Raw genomic sequence first — 9476 nt, 5'->3', positions numbered from 1 at the left:
CACCCCTCATACGACTGACTCAAATGTACACGTGTTGTCAGCTGACTCGGCTCACACAACATACTCTCTTTCTGCTTTTACTCTCACTACTTCTGCTGCCATAAGTGATCTAATTGTGAAGTCAAATTCTACATCCTGCCACATTGATCCTAAACCTACTGTTTTGCTTAAGATGTGTGTTCCTGAGGGTGAACCTTTCATAACACATATGATTAACTGTAGTTTAGCATCTGCCATTGTTCCAGCAGAATTAAAAATGGCTGCGGTGACCCCCATTCTTAAAAAAAAACGGTTCTTGACCATCTAAGACATGAACAATTATAGGCCAATCTCAAATTTACCATTCTTAAGTAAAATTCTTGAAAAAGTTGTGGCTTCACAATTGAAATCTTACTTAAATGCTAAAGGCCTTTTTGAACCTTTTCAGTCAGAATTTCGTTCATCACATAGCACTGAAACTGCTCTTCTTCGTGTGGTTAATGACATTCTTCTGTCCATGGATTCTGGGTTAATAAACCTCTTGATTCTTCTCGATCTAAGCTCTGCATTTGACACAGTCTGCCATGAAATACTCATCTCTCGCCTTTCTGATATCGGTATCACTGGTTCAGCTCTTTCCAGGCTCATTTCATACATTGGCGATAGAAAATATTATATCACCATACAAGGGTATAAATCTGCACTCATCTGAGCTTGGTCTTTTGTCCATTCCTCGTTTTCGGCTGTCCACTGTAGGTGGTAGGTCATTTAGTGTTAATGCTCCTAAATTATGGAATTCGCTACCCCTTACACTTCGTAATATATCATCTTTGTCTACCTTCAAGACTCAGCTAAAAAAGTATCTTTTTAATATGTATTTTGGATAATGTGGCTATATGTGTTTGTATTGTGTATATGGGTGTGCAAATGTTTTGTACAGCACTATGTAAAGTGGCCTTGAGCGATGGAAAGGTGCTATATAAATAAAACTACTTCTTCTATTTCTCAGATAGCCTGAATAAACGTGTGTGTGTGTGTGTGTGGTCAGATCCTGATAACAGCAGGTTATCAGATGTGTTTATCAACACTGGTCTCTAGTGACCTTTATGTTGTAAAAGCAGGTCTCTATGGCATCAGGTTACCCAGACACACACACAAACACAAATACACGCAGGTTTACCGGAAGAAATTCAGTTTCAATTGAAGCTGCCGATTTCTAATGTCAGTGACCAGTGACCAATGTGGATGTGTCCAGCATACAATAAACAAAGTTTCAGCATCATTACTCCAGTCTTCAGCGTCACATGATCATTCAGTAAGGTGGACCAGTAGTGCACAACACAACGAAGTTTCCACAACACAATGAAATCGCCACAACACGATGCATAGGGCTAATTTCGTTGTGTTGTGCTAATTTTGCTGTGTTGCGGCTTGTTTTCGTTGTGTTGTGCTAATTTTGTTGTGTTGTGGCTTGTTTCCTGTTGTGACTTAAATTAGTTTAATATTCATAGTCATAGTCACTCAACATAGTCATAAATGCTTAGTATAATGTTTAATTCATTGTTTTCAATAATAAGAACAGAAACCATTTATATAGTCATTTATTGGGCTGTTTCCCTTTAAGAAAACATTGCCCATAATGCTGTTCAGATAGAAAGCGTGCTGAGAAGAGTAAACTGACCGAGTAACGTTGTGTGTGTGCGCTGCAAAAGTGAATTCATCCCTGTAAAAAACCTGAGACTCCAGTAAATCAGTTCTTTGTTTTAATTCAAGTCGTCAGTGGTCATTATTGCTTGTTAAGCGAAGACGACACATCATTTCCTTTGTGTTGCAACTTGTTTTCATTGTGTTGCGGCTTGTTTTCGTTGTGTTGCGCCTTGTTCCGTTGTGTTGCGCTAATTTTGTTGTGTTGCGGCTTGTTTCTGTTGTGTTGCAGCTTGTTTCTGTTGTGTTGCACTAATTTCGTTGTGTTGTGGCTTATTTCCGTCGAGTTGCGCTAATTCCGTTGTGTTGTGGTTTGTTTCCGTTGTGTTGCGCTAATTTCGTTGTGTTGTGGATTATTTTCATTGTGTTCTGACTTGTTTCCATTGTGTTGTGGCTTGTTCCCGTTGTGTGTGAAGATTTCATTGTGTTGTGGCGATTTCGTTGTGTTGTGCACTACTGGGCCAACATACTTCAGAGATCATATGCTTATTTGCTGCTTTTTCAGAATTCTGATGATTAGAAAGTTCAAAAAAGCAGCATTTATTTGAAATTGAAATATTTTGTTGCATTATAAAAGTCTTTACTGTTGCTTTTGATCAGTTTAATGTATCCTTTCTGAATAAAAAGTATTAATTGAAAAAAAACATGCAGAATTTTAAACCCTTACCAACAAAATATAAAATTCTAAATAAAACTCCTTATGTCTAAGGCAGACACGTCTGCTAGAAACTACCAATACAGCTCAGTGGTGTGTGAACAGGGCATTAGAGTTAGCTGTTTCAAATAAGGGTTTCAAATGTTAACCCTAACAATGAGAAATAATAATAGTGATGAGGCAAGCCAAGCACGTTCAAACCTGTGTCTCTGTGACAGTCTGCTGTCCTACACACATACTGACACACTGACAGCCAAGAAACCAGCTGTTCATGTACAACACACACACGCTGGCATCCATGTAAAACACAAACAAGCCAGACTGAGCCATCCATCAAATCACACACATGCATGACTGAGTGTGTGTGTGTGTAAGCATATGGAAATCTGTTCGGTCTGGTTGGCCAGATTACACACATGGACTGAGACGCACACGGCATAAAAATACACTCAAAGCCACAATCAGCTACGATATCTATATATATTCATCACTCTATACACTACTATTCAAAAGTCTGGTGTCGATTTTTTTTTTTAATGTTTCATTCTAACATATCTACTTATATTTAAAAAAAAATTTAAATTATTAATTAAAAGAATCCGCTCATAATCATCATTCATTGTGAATTGGACTACACTGCTCGTGCTGCATGTTTTCTATTGGGTGCAATTCAATAGTCTTTTTGTCTTATTAAATCCAATTCAGCGCTCCGCCACACTTACATAGACACTCAAAACGCAAACAAATGCATACACACATACACAAAAATGCAGTAAAACACACTCAGTGATCTACAAGTCCTAACTAGAGACAGAGACAGTATGTAGTAATTACAACTATTTAGTTGTCTATGGCATGTCTTCATTCAAACAGCTAGGTAACTGTGTGTGTTTTGTTTCTTGGGGGCCGATGCCACCCATATAAAACTATGAAAACACCACACTCACCAGTTGCTAAGATACAATTGCGTGCTTTGTGCCACTCTAGGCACATAAAGTTGAAACAAACAAATAAATACACACAAATACACAACTGTATGAGCACTTTCTAACACATGAAACCCCACAAAACTAGTCCTAACTAAAACCGTGTACACACACACACACACACTGCAGCACTGCACAGTGTTGCTAGCATTTCCATGGAGATGCAGATGGTGCGCTCAGAGTCTCGGCGGAGTTTCGCTATTTATTTTCAGACCCACCACTTTTAGTTTCGTTTAACGTCGGTCTTAAATGGCCTTCCGTCTCTTGATGGGCTAAAACAGAAATGCGAGTAGGCATATGCTTTTTTTTTTTAGCAATTCATTCTTTTTGTTCCCTTGAGGTTCATTTATGTTAGTCAGGTTTCTGTCCCAAAGAAAAATTTTTAAATGTTTTTTTCCCCCCCCTCCCTCTCTCTGGCTTTTAAAAGTAAGCGGTGTGTTTTTTTGTTAATGTGATTTAAGGAAACACTATTTAAACGTGAAATGAGCAACAGCATTCTCGCATATCACCACATGTGACATCCAATCATAATCATAAATCATAAATTCAGTCATTCAGTAAATGTTCTTTAGTGGAAAGCAATTTTTGGGCTTAAATTAAAACAGTATGTTTTCATAGTACAACAAACTCTTATTTCAAAAGACTACACAATTGGAAACCTAATGAACTGACCAACTGAATGTTTTTTTACAGCTGAAATTAATGTTTATACTAAGTGGTGTTTGTAAAGGAAAGCATCACTAGTATTAATGCTGATAATATTTTAGTTTAGTTTTATTGCCATTAAAAATATATTCATAGTAAATCACTCTTAAGTTACACTACTGTATCATTGGTGAGCATAAGAGACTTCATAAAATAATTATTGTATAAAAAAAAATAATAATAAAAACTTGCATAAAAGACTTCATAAAATAATTATTTAATAAAAAATAAAAAATGTATAAAACTTACCAACCCCAAACTTTTTAATTCTAGTGCACATGATAAAGTTGAAAATGTAGTTAATTATGAAAAATGCTTATGTTTTCAGCAGTGATATCTGGCTCTGTCCTTTGGCCCTGGATTGGTTCAGCTGATGGTGTTTATCAGATATCAGAGACACTCTTGGGCTATCTGATAAAAAATCTGATTATTGAAGAGGAAAAACCACTCTGCGCCAGGACAATTCCCAAGAAACATCAGTGTGGATCAGACTTTCAAAACGGGCTTTTCTTTTAGCGCAAACGTCTATACACAGTTAGATACAATTTCATATAATAAACATGTTTAGATGCATTTGTTAATGTTCACACATGGAGAGACTGGGCTAGTTGTCAAATGTTTCATATTTTTATAATTTATTAATTATTACAATATTTTGTAATATAGACAATGGTTTGTTGTTGTTGTTTTTTCACTTACATTTTTGTACTTTAAACTCAACAACAACAAGCTTCTGAAAAACTGTTAATGGCAGATGTCATCGTGAAAACATGTCCTCCTGTTCAGTTAACTAGTAGAAAGTAAATGTAGCCAAGATTAATAAATGTTGTAAAATTCTATTAACTAATATTAATGGATTCAACATTGCTATAAAGTATTTTAGAGAAAATTGAGAACATGAAACATTAACAACACATGAGTTAGGGTTGTAAAATGTATCTTTTTTAAACATGAATCTGAATATTTTGTGGGACATATAGTAGATTTGATAGGATTGTGAAATGTTATTTACATTAATATTATTTAATTCTATTTAAATATTTAAAATTATATCAACTATATATTATTATTTTCCTTTGAGAGATTATATATTTATTACGTTGGAATAACATAGACTGATAAATCATGCACAATAAGACCAGACCAGAGTTGTTTGTTAAGAATGTTAACAGGGTCAGTTTTGATTTCATATTCAATTTTAAATTGAAATCTTTCTTATTTTCATCTCCTTTCATTTGTAAAGGTCATATCTTGTTCATGAGTATCTGTCCTGCAAAGATGATCTTTAGAAAAAACTGAGTTGCATTTAATCTCACTTCTCACTGGTTTGTAAACCTGCTTCATTTTCCAATCCGGTCCACTAAGGGTTTTGATTTCTAAGGGTTTTGGAGTCAAAGCGCATACACACAGACTCACGCCAAATGCATACTTTTTGCGCTATTGATAGAAGGTTGAAGCATAGTGCATCTTCTTGCACGCGCCTGTGTGTGTGTGTGTGTGTGTGTGTGTGTGTGTACCTGTTTTTCTATTCTGGTGGGGACTTAAACCTGAATACACACAGACTCATGCGGTTGGCTACTGAAAGTGCTTACACAGTAGTCAGAGCTACAGAATAACTGCCATACATCATCTCACAGATGAGCTGCCAGACACACACACACACACACACACTCGGGCACGACTCCAGCTGCTGATACGGATCTTCCCTCTCTCGCTGGGTTTCATCTCTCCAGTCTCCACTAAGTGATCACATCACTTGCCTCTTCACAGCATTTAACTGCCCCTTGAGCCTCCTGATGCCCCAGCTGCCCCTCTCAGACCCCCACAGTGAGAGTGAATCACCTCAAACTGGACCCAATGAGTATGAGAGGTGCAGGATAAGAGGAAAATAGGTGGGAGGGTCTACATCTTTTTTACTTTACAAGGCTTATTTTACAGGGAAACAAATATTTCTTGATTTTTTTGATGTACTGTACACTTCTATCCATAAGTTTGGGGTCAGTAAAGACATTTATCATGTCAAAAAAAAACAACTAAGCAGCAAAGCTGTTTTCAACACTGATAATTATAAATGTTTCACGAGCACCAAATAAGCATTTTAGAAATGATTTCTGAAGATCATGTGACACTGAAGACTGAAGTAACGGCTGTGTAATAGTTAACAATTTAAGTCTTACATAAAAATATTTACTGTCATTTTTTATCAATTTAATGTGTCGTAGCTAAATAAAAGTATCACTTTCTTACAAAAAAATTAAATATTACTGACCATTAAACTTTTAGCGCAAACCCTCACCACACTACTAAAAGACATTTTTGGATTTTACCACAATATACCACATACATATTATCAAATAATTTTTACCTTCATAAAATCCCCATAGAGAGATTTTTATGCAAAATTAGCTCACTTCTACGGACTTAAAGTATTGCTACAAAGTGCTGGAAAGCCTCCCGGTGCTGCGTGACTCATATCTGGAGTCTGTGGTGAAAATATCTCCTCACATCACTAATGTGTTTGGTCTTTAGAGCTTTAATTTAAAGACACACTGGCCTGAAGGGAAGGAGAACAAGTATGTGTTCTCATTCGTATCATTAATGTAGGACTTTGTTTAAACTTTAAAGAAAGAAAAGTTTCTGTGATTTCTGTATTAACACGCTACATCTGCACATAGATATGAACAACTATATACTGCATTATGGGTTGATTTAATCAGAAGTAATCGAACCAACCTACCGCCACAACAAAAGCAGATGCTAAAGTAAAAAAGCAGCATCTAACTGTGCAAATCTACGCGTGTGTGAAGATGGATAGCCAAAGCAGCATGTCAGACTTCATAAACCCTTATGATCATTTACTTTTAACTTTCCTGCTCATCTTCAATAAAGCAGCTCTGGATATCAGCCGCTGATGGGAAAAAGAGTGCTTTTCATTTCCTTTACATGCACAAAACAAGTAAACAAACTAATCACGAGGCTAGATGATGAAATATACTATGCGTGTGCAAACTCACAATAGCAGCGGAGCGCGTCTAAACCAAACAGCTTAATTTAAGAGTTTGTGCCTGGCAGGATCTGTCACGAGCACATTGTGCCGTAACACACGCATTCGCACACAGGACCCGTAAGGGGTCACATGTGATGATCCGTTTCCATACCGGCAGAAAATGAGTCATTAATCTACTGAACTGAACTCACATCAGAGCTCGTATTGATTCGCTCTCCCTCCAGCACCATCTGAGGAATTATTAAAATGCTTCTTCACCGTCTGGCCGAAGAAACAATGATGAAATTGCGTGTGCTGTTTTTAAAATTTCGAAACCTGAGGACGAAACACTGAAAAAAACATTTTAAAAAAGAGATTGAAAAGGGAGGCCTGGCAGGATCTGTCACGAGCACATTGTGCCGTAACACACGCATTCGCACACAGGACCCGTAAGGGGTCACATGTGATGATCCGTTTCCATACCGGCAGAAAATGAGTCATTAATCTACTGAACTGAACTCACATCAGAGCTCGTATTGATTCGCTCTCCCTCCAGCACCATCTGAGGAATTATTAAAATGCTTCTTCACCGTCTGGCCGAAGAAACAATGATGAAATTGCGTGTGCTGTTTTTAAAATTTCGAAACCTGAGGACGAAACACTGAAAAAAATATTTAAAAAAAGAGATTGAAAAGGGAGAAAGAGTGTAAGAGTCGAAATCCAGCTTGGAAATGGGATACGATTCATTTCATGTTTAGCATGATTCATTTATGTTAAACCGAGCAAGTGCACAGCATCCTTAGTTGTAAAGCACCATCAAATCTGCCAAAATAATCAATGAACAAACATGCAGTGAGCAGTGAATGTGAAGAAGTTTGTGAATGACAAACATTCCAACTGTACCGAAATCCACTGAATCACTGCTGCTTTCTCTTCGAAGAAATTGCCCTTGGCGAGCAGCGTGCATTCTTCGCATCTCTTGCGATGCTTTGACAGCAGACAGATGCATGTGGCATTCTGTACAGCTTGTGTTTTGATACTAAAACTAAAGGGATAAAACCATGAGTAAAACAGTGAATCAAACAACAATTTCCAACAAATCAAAGGAACAGTTCACCCAGTTGTTTGTTCATCTGCACAGATTTGGAGAAATGTAGCATTACATCACTTGATCACCAATGGATCCTCTGCAGTGAATGGGTGCCGTCAGTCCAAACAGCTGATAAAAACATCACAATAATCCACAAGTAATCCACACCACTCCAGTCCATCAGTTAATGTCTTGTGAAGTAAAAAGCTGCATGTTTTTAATAAACAAATCCATCACGGTGTTTTAACTTTAAACTGTCACTTCTGGCCAAAATATCAGTCCATAATCCCTAATAATGCTTTCTCCAGTAAAAAAAAATAAAAAATGGTGCTTGATCTGTGCATATTTCTTTCCTGATTCAGACAAGATTACTTTTTCACTGGAGAAAGCAACAGATATGTCTTTTAGCCAGAAACATCGCTACAAGTTAAAAACATCTTGATTATGGATCTATTAGAAACTACGTGCTTGTGGATTACTTATATTATTTGTGATGTTTTATCATCTGTTTGGACTCTCATTCTGACGGCACCCATTCAGTGCAGAGGATCCATTGGAGAGCAAGTGATACAAAGATTAATTTCTTAAAATATTTCTCAAAATTCTTCCAATGAAAGAACAATCTCATCTTGGATGACCTGAGGGTGAGCACATTTTCAGCAAATTTTAGTTTTTGGGTGAGCTATCCCTTTAAATCACTTCTGATACGATCTGAATTTGGAGGTTGTACATTAATATTTGTGCTGGAACAAGCCGAACCCAGTTTTGGCACTTCTGGAATTGGATCCAACAGCTATTTTTGTGAATGTAACACCTCATATGGCTTTAAAGGAAATACACGATAAGATCTGTACAGTCATGTTTCTTCAACTATGGGTACTTTTGTCATTTTTCTTTTCTTTTCTGGTCAACTCATTTGTCTTGCTGAGGGTAATTTCATAGCTTGCATTTATGTATCCTGAATAAACCCAATTAAATACTACTTTCACACTTTTCTGAGACACAATAAAATATTCTGTTCACAAATTATATTTAGCTTAATTTGTCTTCATTCACACATCACGTCTCAAATTTTATCTCAAACTCTTCAACTGACACTGTTGTCTTTTTGGTAAACAAGTATACAAACTATATTAGTATTAGTATTAGCAATATTAAAATATTGTTAGAGGTGTCAGCCAATCATAATTTTTATCAATTATCTAAAAATCATTTAATAAATTAAAAACTGAAATGATTTATGATTAACTATTTGTTTAAATTATATCAGTTTTATTTGTTTAGATAATTTATAAATGTCTAGATCAGTTTGTATAGATTTGTTTTAAATGTAAAAAAGTATATATATATATATATATATATATATATATG

The 9476-nt window shown here is 36.2% G+C and overlaps 1 protein-coding gene across 1 annotated transcript in view; it reads right to left on the bottom strand.

Moving 5' to 3' along the window:
- Window positions 1–9476, bottom strand: part of LOC107734018 (trafficking protein particle complex subunit 9-like) — a 181729-nt gene that overhangs the window by 40067 nt on the left and 132186 nt on the right. The gene's annotated exons all lie outside the window — the stretch shown is intronic.

This window comes from Sinocyclocheilus rhinocerous, unplaced genomic scaffold, assembly GCF_001515625.1.
Source record: "Sinocyclocheilus rhinocerous isolate Xijiao unplaced genomic scaffold, SAMN03320098_v1.1 scaffold430, whole genome shotgun sequence".
Classification (NCBI taxonomy): Eukaryota; Metazoa; Chordata; class Actinopteri; order Cypriniformes; family Cyprinidae; genus Sinocyclocheilus; species Sinocyclocheilus rhinocerous.
Note: the sequence above shows the minus strand (reverse complement) of the source record. Positions and strands in the feature narration are given on the sequence as shown.